General features: G+C 39.3%; 1 protein-coding gene across 1 annotated transcript in view; it reads left to right on the top strand.

Moving 5' to 3' along the window:
* The window catches only part of LOC122250215 (uncharacterized), a 25,125-nt gene that overhangs the window by 957 nt on the left and 16,668 nt on the right, over positions 1 to 7,500 (top strand). The gene's annotated exons all lie outside the window — the stretch shown is intronic.

Here is a 7,500-nt window from a genome sequence, read left to right as displayed (position 1 = left end):
CGAGCCGCCGCGAGACCAAACCTAATTTTTTTCCATGCGATCAAAAACCTGTTTCTCTCCCGACATAACTTTCTTGTAAAACTGTCTGTTTTCTCTCCTTTTCCTCGTTCTAAATGACGCGTCGATAATTGCTCTGAAACTTCCCTTCTTTAAAAGAGAGAGAAAAAAAATCCCAATTCTTTCGAAAGCTCGCACTGTGAACCGCGTTTACTCTTCTCTGGGATGAACGTTTTATGTCGTCGACCTTGAACGCGGCCGGCGCAGGTATCAACAACAGATGATGTTTTTTTTACGGCCGCGTTTAAGAGGGTACGAGGTCATTCACCCAAGGTTTCATTTCCGAATCGATGGATTGTATTTATAAGAGGCAGTGCTGATGGCATGGGGTATGCTCTTGATATTGAGATTCGATTCCATCTTTGTTGCACGGGTTGAGGCGAGGAAACGCGATCACGTAGAATTCGATCCAGAGAGAGAGAGAGAGAGACTTAAAAAAAAGGGAGAAAGACGCAAGAAATTGAAGATTCACCTTCGACCTTCTTCGGTTTGGCGATGATCGGAATCTAGAGGTTTCTTTTCTTTCTTTTTTGGAGTTTTATATCTTGCAGTCTGGTTGATGACTTGCTCTATTCCCATGAAGAAAGTTAAGAGGTACTTCCTTTTGACCGATAAGGAAGATTCCTTATATATATAAAAGTTGATGTAGATATAGTATACATTTTCAAAAAATAAAAATCCCAACTTTCGGAATTATGAAAAAACATGGAACAAACGGTCATAAATCCATATTTTAAAACCCCATTACGGTGAATAACTCCCCTACGTTAACACACCAAGAGACGAAATAACAAACAAACCACTAGAATGACGCGGTCTATTGTTTGCGCCAACTGCTAACCTCATCTAGCTCACTTAACCTCATATTGCGCATTGCCCTTAACCATTGCCCTTAACCCTTCTCATGCCACAAATCTTTTTACACGAAACATTGTTAACACCTTTCAAAGTATAATGAGAATGGATGGAATATTGCAGGGATTCTTATTTTTTCATTCAGTCATCTTATTTGACTATTGGAAAATGAGAACAATATTTCGATGTAAAGTCATAGATTGGTCAAATAGAAGTAGATTTATTTCTCAATATCATCATCATCATTATCATCATCACCATCATCATACTTTACATACGCAATCTCAGTAAAGTAAACACAGATGTTTAAAGATAGAGGCAGAGATTTTTCAATGATAGTCAGATATGTGGCTCGAGCAAAGAGAGGGGAAAGCGGGGGAGGGGGGGGGGGGGAGAAAAGAGGGTTTAGTAGGTGAGGGGAGAGAGAACAGGGGGCAAGGGGGGGCGGGGGCGGGGGTTGAGTAGGGCGGGGTCGAAGCGCGGAAGCTTGGTCACTCAGCAAGTCTGGGAGAGACTAGGTCAAGCCAGCACTTTCTCTGCCCGGCTCTTACCCTCCCTCCCCCCTTTCATACCCACTCGTTCTCTCCCCCCCCCCTACCCTACCACCCTTTCTTTCGTCTTTCTCTTTCTCTCTTCCCTGCTCCTCCCCCCTCCTCTTTCTCTTCCATTCTTTATCTCCTCCTCCTCTTTCTCTCTCTGTCCGTCCTCCCCCTCCTATTTCTCCTCCATTCCCTACTCCTCCTCTTTCTCTTTCTGTCCGTCCTACTACCCCTCCTCTTTCTCCTCCTTTCCCTCCTCCTCCTCCTCTCCCCCTCCCCTTTTCCTTTCTCCTCCACCCCCCCACCCCCCCTCATTCTTTGCTTTCGCCCGCGCGGCCCAGTCAGCGGGATCGGAAAACGCAAATAAACTACTTTCGAAGCGTTCGAAACTCGTCCGGCCGCTGTCGATCCGAGACTCCGAAAAAAAAAAAAGCCGGCCGGACGATCTTGTTGTTCCCGGAACTGGTTTGTTCGCACCGAATGAGAAAACACCGGGAGACGGAGAGAGAGGATCGATAAAAAAGAAAACAGTGATTGATCCGGTTTCGTTTTTTTTTTCTTCTTCTGGTTTTAGGCCCTCTTTTTGGACTCCCTCGTCTTTTACTTTGGTGATATAGGCCTAGTGTTTGACTTTCTTCTAAGTTCTGGAGATAGCTCTCTTTTGAGACTTGTTTTTTTTATTTATTTATTTATTTATTGGTAATATAGGCCTATTGTTTGACTTCCTTCAAGTCTTGTCTTTTTTATACTTTAATAGCATAGGCCTAGTGTCTGATTTTCTTCTAGGTTTAGTAGTTGGCTCTCATTTGCTACTCTTTTGCCATATACTTTAATGACAAAGGCCTTTAGATTCATTTTAGTATTTTATTTCTTGTATTCATCCCTGCGCCAATCTTCATTTCTCACTTTAGTTCTTATTTGTCTTTTTATTTTGAAATAGAAATTCCACATATTCACGTCATTCCCAAAACAGTTATAACATATTTATCCGAAAAAAGAGCTCATATTTCTCATTCCGGCCGTTCGTATGTCTCCCTTAGAACACACGGCTCACGAACTCGTGTTAGAAGAGTCTATTATAGCCGTGAATAACCCTATAGGTTGTATTCCATTCATTTTATCTTCCTTTTTCTTTCTTTGTTCTCTTGTGATTATGTTCGACCACCATTAAAGTGTGTCTTTTGTTTTTCTTCGTCCTTTGACCTTGATTACTCGACCCACCAGATGCTGCCGCACAGTTTGTTCACTTAGCCGCCAAATCAAGATGTGACGATGCATTTCTTTCAGGTAAATTCGTTATCGCCGTCTTTAGGTTACTTGAAAATGAGACATTACTGACCACTCATCTTCTAAGACTCCTTATCCGGGATGATACACAGTAGATTGTTATCTTTTTTTTCCACCCTTCATTATTTGGGATGATAAGGCACACGCAGCTTACGTATGTGCCACATTTCGTCATCCGGGAAGTTGCGACACAGTTCGATCTCTTTTCCGACCTATGGACATCCGCATGCTTAGTTTTCGCTCATCCGGATGTTTACGGAGAGCCGATGTTCAGTTTAGTGTGAAACATCGATCATCCGTTTTTTTCTTATTTTTATATTCTCTTGATGAGCCAGCCTCGTGTTCAGAAGAAACCGGATGCGACAGTTTGCTCGACTTTCCATACTTTATTTCTTGTTGTCTATCATAATTGCCTTCCATTACCTATCTCATCATCCGTAATTTAAGATCGTAATCTTTCGGAGGATTATGTTTTTTTTAGTCATAATAATGCTAATATTCACGCTTTCTTTTCTTAAACAAAACGTGTGTATTCTCACCATCCGTAGTGGTATGTTTTGTTTTCCCTTATAACACTTCATACAGATATAAACCTTATATACTTTGCAGCAGTTTAAAATTTCTTTCGAAAGTAGAACGAAAAATATAAATACAATAAAAGTATAAAAAAAAAACACAAAAGAAATGTTATTTATCAAGCACGAGCGGTTGAGAAACAGTAAACAATAAGTATATGTTTGTTTGCGTAGCTCTCACATATGCACATATACACGTGTTTACTCGCTCATATGTGTGTATATCTATACATTTTTTTCACACATGAAGGCCGGAAATTCACACGTTTGTCATACTTCCCTTCTCACAGCGTATGGCACGTATGACATCACTTTCACCCTGCTTGGTCGGTTCTACTCCTCGTTCGTTCACATATCTTTAGGTTCTCGTCTCTTCAATCATTCATTTTCTCTCCTCATTTTGTGGTCTCTTTATAAGAGTTCCTTTCATTTTTTTAGCTTTCTTTGTTTGCATGAGTCTTGTGTTTTTGCGGTCAGCTGATTGTGCTCCTGTTATTTTGGCGCGAAAGTCCATTCGATTTTGGCGGGATTTTTAAGAACTTTTTGTTCGCGTTTGAAGTTGAGTCTTCACGAATTTTCGAATTCTATTTTCCGAGTGTTTTTCAGCGGACAATCTGAAAGCCTGTTTTTTTTTCTTTCTTTTTCTTTTTCACAAGATTTCAAACTTGCTTTTCATCATCGGTTCTCAGACAAACGAAAGAAGATTTTTCGCACACACGAACGTCTTCGGTATATTTGTCCGGATGGTTAACTTTTTTTTTTTATTCTTGCCCACCCGGAATTTCTAAAGTACAATGTTCAAGCCGACCCATTTCTTTTTTCTTTCTTTCTTTCTTTCTTTTTGTAAAAGTTGTTTCCTCAATCATCTCCCGCTTCACCTTTTTTTAAGGTGATCGTTTTAGTACTTTCTTTAGTGATGGCTAAAAACACTTTTTTTCTTGAACATTCTGACCGCTTTCCTCATTTCCCGAATCGCTTGTCATTCGACTTCTAGTTCAGCCTTTTATCAAATATTCTTGTCATGTATCGTATCACTTTGCTTTCGTTAGTCCGGTTTAATCCAATTCTCATTTATCAAATATTCTTTTGCATTGTCACTGCTTTGTTTGTGCTTGCCGGACTTTCATTTTTCAGTTTCTCATTTTAGTTTTAGTTTTGATAATTTCCACACATGTAAAGATTTTTATCGAAATTTTACAAGTGTAATTTGCACCGATATTGACATTCGACCGGTTCTCCTCCGCCATTTTTCTTTTCTCTTTCTTTCTTTCTTTCTCTCTCTCATTTCAAACAATTTCTTTCCCCGCGTGTGTCAGGTCATCATTTACTATCAACTTTCTCTCTGCAATTTCAGTCATACATTGATTTTCTCTCTTTCTCTTTATACTATCGAAAAGGTCCTCAGATAGGCCTAGATCGTTTATTCAAGTAATATTCCGTTTTCTCTTCGTTTTTCGAGTCAATTTACCAACATACCTTAGCGTTTGATGCCCAAAGGGACACTAACATTATGTGGAGGTGCTGACTTATCATCTATGCACCAAGAATATATGAAAAAAGACATTAAGTAAGGTATTGACCACGTCATTAGAGCGCGTATTGAGATGTATAACGAGGGTTTTATCTTTACCCTCTATTCCTTATATGGGAGCGTTGATCCTCCTATGGCAGCAGATAAGGGTGAAACTCATGCACTTCCATTGTTGGTTGGAAATCCCTTAGATAAGATGGGGGCTTTCGACCATATGGCCTTTGAACTTTAAAAAGGAAGGGGATTAGGTTTGATTTTGCTTCTGTGTATTTTTTGTTTCATTTCTTCGTTTTTGTTTTTTATATCTTTTACATTTCCGTTGGATGTATAGTTGCAGAGTGATGATGATAAAACAGAAACAAAAGGGAAATGAAAGAAAAATCTTGATTTTTTTTTTTTCCTTTTCCCATAAAAGTTGAAAGTGAATATTTTATTTATATACATGTAAGAGACATCTTGTATGCCGCATATCTCGACATATTTCCGGTGGCTGCAACAGGAAGGGGCATTTTCTTCAAGTCTTTTGTTTTCGTTGCAACTTCCGTCATGCATAGTCTGCAGGCAGTCCAGATGAAGAACCGTAGATTGAATCATTTCACTTTTTTTCTCCCAGCGGAATAATCTGTTTTCATCCGCAGTGAAATATTTCACCATCACCGCTAACCAAACTGGAAATATCGTCTAAGAAATTCCGCTCGCAACTGACCAGAAAAGTTTGCCCCCTCATTTTTTATTTTTTTTTTTTTTCTTATCTCGGTCTTTCTTTCTTACTTTTTATATCTCTCTCTCTCTATGTCTTTTCCTTCTTCACTCGTGACTCTGCTGGAAATACCGCTCGTCACTGACTGCGTCTTACTCACTCCCGGAGCACATAGAGAGCACTTATGACTGGTCTCACTTGCTTACTCATCGTTGGCACTCGCTTGGGATGGGCGTTGAATTCACTGCTGGGTTATCTACATATTTCCTTACAATTCTCATTGTTTATTTTACAGTCATTAAATCTATTGTGAAAGGTATGATATAAGAAATAATAAAATTAATAACGAGTATTCTCAATACACTATTTCAGTGGGTATTTTTTTGTTTTTTCAAGTCTGAGATCCAACGTAATTTCAGGTATAAGATTTTCTAGACATCAAAATTACAGTAAATATACCTCTTCAATCCTAATTTAACAAGAACCAGTGAAGAGATAACAATAACACGCCCGGTAACAAACAAACAACCAAATAAAACCGACCACCGCGAACTTGGCTCATTGTTCATTAAACCACAAACTCGCGAACTACTGCGTTATGCTCCATTGGCTTTCGAACTAGAGCACCTGCGGGCTAGAAGTCATAAATGCGCGTTTTACTACACTTTCGGTTTCTCTCTCCCGCCCTTTCTTGCCGAGACCGTTACGTGTTCGTGAAGTTAATTATGAACATAACAGCTCGTCTCCATCTGGACTTCGTGGGGAATGAGGGGGGTTGTGTTCACTTTCGTATGTTTGTTTATTTGGTACGTGGTATGTACGTGAGTTGAGGTTTTGATATGAGATAAATGATTTGCAGTCTGTTAATGGATATAGATTGATATTTTCTACCCTATCATTGACATCAAGAGGGGAAAGCGATGGTAAAAATTCCTACTTTTTTTAAACTCTCTATCATTAACTAATATTCGAAAGCTGGTCAACAGATTTGGAAAAGATGATTTTATAAAAGGGCGAAATTGACTGGAATTTAGGTTACGCTACCTTCGTCGTGTCGAATTCCGTGTGACATTTCACCGGTAACAAGCCCCACCTTTTTTCCCCGCCATGTGTGAGAAGCCTTTTCTTTCATTACCTGTTCGTGTTCAACTTCGTACATGCGAACTGTTCATTTGGCCGTTGTTCATTCCATAAGCGGGAGAGGGGAGGGGAAGGGAGGGGAGGGGGAGTGATCGTTATTTGGCGGCAAGCAAAACATGATGATGTTATGACAAGCGTGTTTTCTTTTTTCTTGTTTTTTTCTTCTTTTTCTTTTTCTACCTTTCTCTTGTTTAAGTTTCTATTGCTCTATGTACTTGATTAGATCTTGTCGAAGTGCTGACAGCGTGTGTTTATGAATGACGGTAAGATATTACATAGGGATATGCCTTTCGTTCTCCGAAATCGAATACTTGTAATTATTTGTTCTGATAAAATGAAATTTGCTCTTACTTTTTTCTTCATATCTGCCACATCACTTTTCCATCCATTACTCAGGGAAAGTAAAGTAATTCACGTAATAATATAGATGGAGAGATAAGTATTCTACGGAATTAAATCACAGTTAAACAAAACGCGATTCAAACATGAACCGGTAGATGGCACACCAGTCGTGTTTGCATTTGAGTAATAGTCATGACCTTAAAATGCAAACTTTGTACATCCGATTGAAACCACCTAATCATGCCTCTCGACAAGCAGGCCTGCCGATCAAGCCTCTATCATTGCTCACATTTAATTCATCGTAATATCCTGTCTTACTGTTATTTATGGCTGAGGTTTCCGCGCTATTTTGATTTCCTTCCGATCTTTGGATGATAGCTTTCGTTTGAATTATTTTCTTTTTCAGCTCGACTTCCTATGCTTTCAGTCCTGTTTGGTTTTATTTGTTATTTGCTTCTTCGTCTGAGCAACTTA

The sequence above is a fragment of the Penaeus japonicus genome, unplaced genomic scaffold (genome assembly GCF_977035675.1).
Source record: "Penaeus japonicus unplaced genomic scaffold, GWHDUDI00000001_assembly GWHDUDI00000029, whole genome shotgun sequence".
In the NCBI taxonomy this organism is placed as follows: Eukaryota; Metazoa; Arthropoda; class Malacostraca; order Decapoda; family Penaeidae; genus Penaeus; species Penaeus japonicus.
This window is presented reverse-complemented; position numbering and strand designations above follow the sequence as displayed.